Here is a 7,500-nt window from a genome sequence, read left to right on the forward strand (position 1 = left end):
CACACACACACACACGTGCACACACACACACACACACACACACTCGCCAAACCATCAGTCAGTCCCTCAGGAATTATGGAAAACAGTCATCTCACATTATGTTCATATACAGGTGGAAGCAATCAGGGATTTGTGTTTGCCAGAAGCGCGCACACACACACACACACACACACACAAATAGTCAGGAATGACCTCAGCCATCACTCTAGTGACCTCACCTGATGATGGCTCCTCCCATGACAGCATTTGGGACAGCGGGGAGGGATTAATTTGGAACAAAGAGAGAGAGAGAGAGAGAGAGAGAGAGTACGTCACACATGTAGAACATAACCTTGGGACGGGAAGTTCTCTCTCCTTGGCCGAGCACGGAAACTCCCGGAAAATTTAGCAAAGGCAAACGATGACAATGACAATGTCAATGAAGCGTCCAGTAATGCAGTCACAGCCGAGACGCGCTTACGAAGCCGCACATAATCACGTTAACGCAGGACCGGAGGTGAACCAGAACGGGCTGGAACAAAAAAAACGAGCCGCTTGATGAGCTGTGCTATGGCCCGAGTCACGATATTTCAGCGCCCCTGATTAGAATGTACTGTACATTACCCACACCGTAGCCTTTTGTTCGCCACGCTGTGCGGAAATGAATATTTGATATCATGGGACGCTTAGTTTGCGTGCCCTTCTTGGCGAGAGGTGTGTGAAATAGTAATAATAGTTTCGGCGTAATGGAAGACGATATGATAATGAAATGTCTGTATTTGAAACATCGACACAGCGTGATTTGGATTCGGACTTGGTCCACTGATATTGTTTCTGATTCACATTATGAAAGTGATATTTCCTCCATTTCAGCCCACACCGCAAATGTATAAAAAAAAAGAAAAAAAAAAAAAAGAGAGAAATCTATCAAGCATTGATGCTGCATAATCAGGGCAGATATTTCAGGCCCCACAAACCATGTGGTCCTCCCATAGACCCCTGCTGCTTTGTGGATAGGTGATCTGCACAACAGCCCAGGGTGCAGACATCCAGACAGCCATATTATTCAGTCATGGCAGAGGAAGGCCATAGAGACTTGGCAGAGGGGAGCGAGAACGGAGAGAACCGGAGCAAAGAGATAGAGAGAGAGGGAGAGAGTGAGAGAGAGAGGGAGGGAGGGAGAGAAAGAAAGAGAGAGAACAGGGGAAGGGAGAAAGAGTCATTCAGAAGTGGAGCATTTTTCGAGGCAGTTTGGATGTTTACCGTTCTCCTCGCTAATTAAGTGCAAATTCCCAAACAGACGTATTTTGGAGCCAGTTCTTGTTTTAATCTCGGCTTTTTAATTACTTAACTAGATCGATTGCCGTGTCTTAATTAGTCCACTTCCTCTGTTGAGTTGGGGGCTCTCCCTTGTCTGTCGATGAGGAAATGTCTTTCCTGTTTTTGCTGAATGATCTTCTCAAAGCATATGTGGAATACGCAATCCACAATACCACACGTGAGATTTTCAGGATTATCATCTCAGGGTGTTTTGATGACTTAACTTGTGCTGAGTGGAGAGTTACTTTATGTGTGATGATGATAATGAAAATTAGCCTCCACGGCTAATCAATAGCCATACACGCCATTCAGTCTGTATGATACCGCTGTGTTTTCATTGAAATGTAAGACCTTTAGCGTCTGCTGAGAGTTTACAAGGAGGTATGTGGGCAGCTATGCATGAAAATGTAGCATTTTCTTTCTGGTAATATGACACTTCGACGGTGGAGACGCAAAGTGGATTCTAGCCACCAAGAAAATAAATAAACAAATTGCACCAGTCGCTACACAAACAACAGATCAATACTGTCGCACCTTCAGACAACCTCTCACCTGGTCGGAGGTGAACAGAGAGTGAATAAAGCAGTGGGAGGATTGGATTTCTTGGTGGAACACATCTGGGAGAGCTTTGACTTTGGGGCTTTCTGACTCTCCCCTGCTTTTGAGCTTAAAAAACAACAACAACACACACACACAGCCACCAAACTGCTGATGTGTCTAACGCCTCAGAGACGGTCAATGCAGAGGTGAACCACCCCATCAAAGCCCCAACACTACAGCTTTGCCCTTGTTCTTCAGATCAACAAACACTGGACACAGCACACACACACACACACACACACTAGAGGCCACTTTAAATTGCCTGTATTGTCTCAGTGATTGAGGAGTGAGACTGAAATTGGATGAAATAGAAACAGATAACGCAATAACGCTTTATGCTCCTTTATCTAGACCACATGCTGTCTACACAGTGACAAGTAAACAAATTCAAAAGTGCACTCTTGGAAATTTCTGCTCCTCACATTGCTGATTCATATGATATACAGCTCCAGTGATTGACACTACGCCGTTGGTTTATGAATAAATATCCTGGTGAATGTCGTTGTGTGATTACACGAGCTGGATGCTGTACCCTTGAGAGAGAATAAGTAAAACAAATATGCCGCTGGCTGCGTATCGTTGCATGTTAAGTAAATCAAATCCATGTGTGGCACATTTGAAGTAAACATAATTTTGAATGCAGAAATAAAAGAGGCTCCCAAAATGATGATGGTATTAATATCCATGTGCAGAGTAGGCCTACAAAATCAGAACTAGAAAGCAATGTGAACAAAAAAAAACAACAACAAACAAGCCTGAAAGAGGAACATGAAATGAATCTAAATCCAAAAGGAAACATTAATGGAAACATGAAGGGGAAAAAGAAGAGAGGGATGGGGGAAGCAGGAAGAAAGAGGAGGGATACAAAACAGGAAGCAAACTAGGCGCATCAGTGTGTGTGATCAGCTATTATTGCTCAAGCTGTGGTCTGTGAGGATGTTCTCTGAGCATCTAATACCATTTTAACCCTCATCCCTACACACACACACACACACACACACACACACACACACACACACACACCCCTCCTCTGTTCCTTAGATCAGAGAGTCCCTCCGAGCGCCCGGTCTACCTTTCCTGTGCTCCCCGCTTGCTGGCTTTGGTCTTTCAGACTTTGTGTTTGAAAACTGTCGGATCAATGACCCTGAGTTGGCAGGTCTGACCAGCCCCCTATGCTGAGAGACTGTTGTGGACGCTGGTGGCTGACGCACTCTCTCTCTCTCTCTCTCTCTCTCTCTCTCTCTCTCTCTCTCTCTCTCTCCATCTCTTTCTCTCTGTTGCCAGGGGTAGAGGCACAGCAGGGGGAGATCATAAGCACTCCCCAGCCAAGACACTAACACACACACACACACACACACACACACACACACACACACACATACCCCACCCCAAGTTCTGCACCTAAAGTTTCACCCCTAGAGAGTGCACCCTCATCCAAAAGATCCGACCTAACCTCAGGTGCCATTAGCAGGAAGCAAGTGCAGCTTAGAGTCCATATATATTGACCTCCACCATCTCCAACAGCCAGGTCCAACCTGGCAGCCTACAGAAGTGTTGACCCTGGCACTAGCTCCAACCTGGCAGGGCACAGTGATGTTGAGTCTGGGATGGCATCCAGCCTGGCACCCCAATAAAAAGCTTTTACGTGGGCACCTGGTGCCCGATAAGGCTAGCTAGTGACCCGTGCCCATGGGCTCCAGTGAGAGGAGGCTCCCCAAACGAAGGACAGTATCCCCAATTTGAATGACAGACAAAATGCAAACACTGAAGTCTAACTGAAGAAAATTTAGTAAACAAGCTAAATCAATCAAGCTAATTTAATAAGATCTTAACCACACACATTGACGAGCGCTCTCTCTCTCATAATATGACAGCTAATAGTTCATCCGCGAGACTGTTGCTTTTCACTTTGCCCATTCAAATCCTCCTGTTGTCAAGTTCAGTGAAGTGGTTGTCACGGTCACGGCAGATCAGACAGTAGACAAACATCTTATCAGTTTCAATGGCGTGTGGAGTGTGTGTAATGGATAGTCCCTTCCATGCATCCATTGTGGATAAGCTACAGTAGCTTTATTCAGTCTGGCAGTAGTCTCTTCTAATGCTGCAATATTAAGCAAAACATTTGTGTCTGATTTGAACAAGAAGTGTGTTGAGCAGAGGTGGTGGCTGTAGGCTACTGTAGGCCTACTGTAGGTGAATCTCAAATCAGTGTGTTTCTCTCTGTATGAAATTGTCTGCTAAATACCTGTCAGCTTTTTTTTAAAATATAACTTTTTTTTTGTATTTATCAATAGGCCTACATATCTATCTATTAATGAAAGGAACGTCTGTTTGTGTGTCATTCTGTCTGTCTGTGTGTTAGACGCATAACTCTTGAACCACTCATCCGACTGACCGGAACTTTGACACGTGTCTTGCTAATGACATGCGTGAGTGCAGTGCCAAGTTTGGTCGTTTTTGAACAAAAAATGACAAAGATATCGTTAAATTAAGCAAAATACAACTCTACCGCAATCCCACAATTCTACCGCTGTCTGCACTTTAGCCACGCCTCTTCTCACTCACTCCAGCATAGAAACAAAAAGGCACATTTCGCTGACAAACTCACGTGTTGCCATTCATAGAAATTACGATATCTCACGTAAACAACGGACCGTTTCAAGATTGTTAATGTTGGATAAACATGCTGGGGCAATTGCTCTGTCGCTAGTTTGGAGTTTAACACGGTTTTAAACTCGGTGGTGACGCAATAAGTCACGTGACGACTTAAGCTCCATTGCTGTGTCATATGCACCTGTGGTTTAACCTGCTGCTGCGTTTTACCTTGATCTCAATTGCTGTGTCTTCAAGGAAATTCAAATCACCCACTAGAGGCGCATTTAATGCGTGTTAGTCTAATCTCGGAAAGGACATGGTTTAAGGACAGACTAAATTTAATTCGATCGCCAGAGGTGGATTAAGGAGAGTTAAATCGACTTTAAAATGATGGAAAAGGTTACGGTGACGCCTGCTCAGAATGTTCCAAAAGCTAGCGCGAAAATCTGAATTATTTCTTGCGCATACCAAACGTTTACCTTCCGCTATCTTTTGATACATTATAGAAGTCTTCCATTCGCTACAGTTTACTGGAAAACCATCCAGCGCAGCGCACACATGGCATGGTGACATCATTTTAATTCGCGAGAATCGCCCTGTTGAATTGATATTTTGATGCTTCTAATAAGCTCAAGATGACATCGAATTATGAGTGAATTCGCTTGAAAATCTTATTGGGAAAAGTCCTGCTACATAGGCCTGTAATATGAAATAGCGTGTTGTGCGCACACACACACACACACACACACACCACACACACACACACACACACACACACACACACACACATTTTAATACCTTTATTTGTGTTCACATTTTACAATGAATTTCATTGAACACAAACAATTTTAGACACCACCATTGTAAACCCATAGCCTATGCCTCTGGTCTCAGTTCATGGGTACACGTACACGCACGTATTTATTATTGTTGGTGTGATTAGGCCTACAGTACAATAAAGGCTACACATTGGAGTTGCTTAAATGGGCAAATGCTAAAACTATAAAAAAATAACAGATTATTTGTAGGCTATGGAAACCAAATGAACACACAGTGGATCTCTTCTGCGAAACATAAAAGGTGAATTCCCATTTTTACCATGCAATACAGTCAGCTGAAATGGTTAGCGATAATGGCTTGGCGTAATGCACTGCCTGCTAGATCAGCAGCATCAGACCCATCAAAGGTGTTGAAGTCCTCAAGTCTTTGGCCTTGAGGGTGAGGAAAAGGAGGCTCATCCCAGTCGATTGCCAAATTGTGGAGGACTGCACAGGCGACTATTATGTTGCTTGCCCTTAATGGTGTGGTACGTAGGCCAAATGACAGGCAAGCAAAGCGACTCTTCAGAATGCCAAAGGTTCGCTCAATATAGCAACGAGTCTTCCTGTGGCTTTCATTGAATCGGGCCTCTGCACGGGTTGCTGGCCTCCGAACGGGTGTGATGAGGTACCTCCGCAGTGGATAGGCCCGATCTCCTAGAAGGAATCCATGGTAAGCCCCCTGTTCAAACTGGGCCATGAGATGACTGCTGTTGAAAACCCGTGCATCATGCACACTGCCGGGCCATCTCGCTACAACATTGCGAATGCGCATGTTGTCATCGCAAACCATTTGGCAATTTATAGAGCTGTATCTGTAATATCAGAAACGGTAATATTATATATAATATTTGGCCTAGTGTATATTTGTTATGTTTAAGCAGAGCAAATATCAGGAGATGTAGCCTTACCCACGTCGATTCATAAAGGCTGGATTGCGCACGGTTCCATGGAAAACGAGTGGAATGTGGGTGCAGTCCACTATTCCAATCACCCCAGGCATACCACCATACACGTAAAACGCCGTGGAGATGTCTCTCTGCTCATCCTCATTTGCCATGGCTATGTAATTGGGGTGAAGTGTGGCGATGGCACGGGCCACCGTATGTACCACACGGCAAACTGTGCTCTCATGGACATTTATCATGTCACCACAGCAGCGGAGAAACGTCCCCGTGGCAAAGTAGCGCAAAGCAAGGAGAACTTTGTGCGCTACTGGCACAGGCATGTTCCCTCTTCCTCTAGACCCAAGTTGATTTGCCAACAAGGTGATAAGGCGCCTGGCCGCTCTTTTGGACAACCGGTACCGTTGTCGGAATTGTTCGGCGTTGTATCTTCTGAAAGGATCACGAAGTTGCCTGTACCGTCTGCTTATAATGCGTGCTGCTTGCACTCTGCGCACCATCATCACGGTGTCGTTTAAGGCATCCATGGCTGATAATGACTACTACTGCCACAATGGCCATTTAAAAGCCACACCAAGGGCCTTAAATTGATCAGTCGGTCCAGATTGATGGCAAGTTAAGTGATTTCAATCACGAGTTTGCAAATTGGTGACCCCATGGCATTGATCAGTTACGACCATAATCACTGGCAGTGTGATAAAAGTGAGCCCTTTCTAAGTAAGTGAGATAATTAGCGATGTCCCAACAACAGACTACTTCAGAGACTATCAAGATAAAATCCACCATTCTAGAGTGCTTTTACGCATCATTTGATTGTTTTCAGGCTATGCATATATGAACATGTAGTTTGTATGACCCATATTGTCATTTGCAGAAAGAAAAAGGTCATTATAAATTTAGAACCATGTTGAAAGTCGCTTTGGCTAAAAAGCATCAATGTAATGAAAAACGAACTTCTCCAAACACCACAAGAGTTGAGTGCAACTGTATTTTATTCCAGTCAACAACTCCGCAAACAAACGCTGTCAAGAATTCTGTACAATAAAAAGCAGCCAAGAATTCGGCCAAAAACAAAAAAGGCAGTTAACAACTCTGCAAACAAAATAAGGCAGTTAACAACTCTGCAAACAAAACACTTAATTATCGCTTGAGCTTGAGCTAGGAGATAGTGGTTGTGAATCATCATAGTGGCGGAGTTTGGCTCGGTAATAACGCATTTTTGCGTCATACGCATCTCGTTTGGCTCGCAGTGTTCTCCTTCGTTCGTTGTGAAGTTCCTCATC

Source organism: Sardina pilchardus, chromosome 19 (genome assembly GCF_963854185.1).
Source record: "Sardina pilchardus chromosome 19, fSarPil1.1, whole genome shotgun sequence".
NCBI classification, from domain to species: Eukaryota; Metazoa; Chordata; class Actinopteri; order Clupeiformes; family Clupeidae; genus Sardina; species Sardina pilchardus.